The sequence below is a fragment of the Amblyomma americanum genome, chromosome 11 (genome assembly GCF_052857255.1).
Source record: "Amblyomma americanum isolate KBUSLIRL-KWMA chromosome 11, ASM5285725v1, whole genome shotgun sequence".
NCBI classification, from domain to species: Eukaryota; Metazoa; Arthropoda; class Arachnida; order Ixodida; family Ixodidae; genus Amblyomma; species Amblyomma americanum.
The window spans coordinates 86,791,523-86,793,297 of NC_135507.1; the positions used below are offsets into that span (position 1 = coordinate 86,791,523).

The 1,775-nt window shown below is 47.4% G+C and overlaps 1 long non-coding RNA gene across 1 annotated transcript; it reads left to right on the forward strand.

The window, feature by feature from the left end:
• Positions 1-271: 271 nt before the first annotated feature.
• LOC144111229 (uncharacterized) lies at positions 272-1,536 on the forward strand. Its single transcript, XR_013310004.1, has 2 exons — positions 272-315; positions 1,032-1,536. It is a non-coding gene; the product is annotated as an uncharacterized LOC144111229 (long non-coding RNA).
• The last annotated feature ends 239 nt before the right edge of the window (positions 1,537-1,775 follow it).

The window sequence follows — 1,775 nt, forward strand, 5'->3', positions numbered from 1 at the left end:
ACCAGGAGCGTGATGGGCATAGGTAAATTTTCTTTATTCTTTTCTTCCCCCATTTCTTCTCCCGGAAAATGTTTTCTTCCCTCAGAAAGTTGCAAGTATATATTATAAAGTTTTGCAGGCAGCGGACCACCGCCTGAACTATTGGATGACAGCCTTGCCCGAATCAAGGCACTCGTGCCGCATGTGGCGGTGCGAGTGCCAAATCCCTTCGATAGCAACAAGCCATCGCAGCCGGCATGCCAGCCAGCCAGACCGTCACCGACATTACTTTCGGCATGGTGCTAGGGAACGCGCAGCCTGAAGACAGCGACGGTGGTAAGCGAAACATCGTTTCTACTGCGACTACCACCGTATTTGTGGTTCTGCGGCCACCTTAGCGTGCCTCACTGCTTCGTATTGAATGCTCGATTGCTGCTAATGGCCAGTGCAGTTGCGATCGATAAGCAAATGGCTTGCTGGCCTCTTTCTCGACGTTACCATCCTCAACTATCACAAAACGGCTCGACCACACATGTGCTCTGTTGGGAATCAATATTTACATTTTTTGTTGCTACTGTGACTGTTATGGACATTTCCCTTTCGTGGGGCACAGTTTGCACAATCAACACATGAGCGGAATATGTAAAAAATAATAGTCTATTCCTTTGCCACTTTCCTCAACTTGCCGACTCTTCCACTGCAATATAGTACTCTGCTTCCAGGAATGCAGACAGCTGCTTTCCTTTTTCATGAAGAGCTAGTAGCACTGTGTGACTAGGCAAACACCGTATGCCTGCTCTGAATGCACACTATCAAGCTCCCATTGCAACACAGCTGCGTGAGCTTATTGTGTTCAAAAAACACTGTAGAGAGTTCATCATGCATTATGTGCCATTAAGGCGGTACAGTATAGACATGCACTAGCATAATTGCTGCATTCATTTGTTCTGAACATGTGAGTTAGGTGCCATGAAGTTTGCTTTTCTTATGTGTCATTTATTGGTTTTGTTGTAAAACATAGTGAAATGTTTTATCAACACTCTTTTCTGCAGAATTCGTGATGAGCCTAGGCTAAGGTGACCAAGGAGGATTCCTCGACAGTTCTGGTCTGAGCTCTCCAGCACCCCCTCTTAGCCATGGTGGGCCATCAACAGACGACACGGCCACAAGGGCTTCATGCAGCCAGAATACAGAAGACGGAGGAGCCCAGCAAGGCTCTTCATCTGAGGCAGTGGTCCGCCGTTGACGCAGCGCTGTCAACGGAACTGGAGGCACGCCTTCGTTCTGCAGAAGATGAGCGCAGTGCGAGGCGCACTCAGCATGAGAAGGCAGAAGATGTTCAACGATGAGCATACCTTGAAAGAAGAACGCTACGCTGACGAACGTGGAAACGCAGTGGGTTGCATAATATGAAGGTTCAAGTTTTAAAAGCCAAGGAACAGGCTCAGAACTTGAAGCGAGAAAGTATGCTCAAAAAGCTGGAACTCCTTGCAGCAGGAGGCAATGCTGAACCTGTCCATATGCAACATACTGAATAAAGTCATTTTCATACAGTCATGTTTATCTGTCTTATAAAATCAGCACTGTCTGACTTACTGGCATTAGGGTGTAATATGCAGCATTATTCGCAGTTTACCTCTACACAGTGTCCATATAGCTGTCATCTTCACTAGTGAAGCAACGCTGGATAAGGTGCCTTCGATGCTGGGGGCCCAAAAGTGAGTCGGGTTCAGGCAAATCCACACTTGCATCTTCAGGCTCTGGCTCATCGTCATTAGGGATGGGATCCTGCAAGG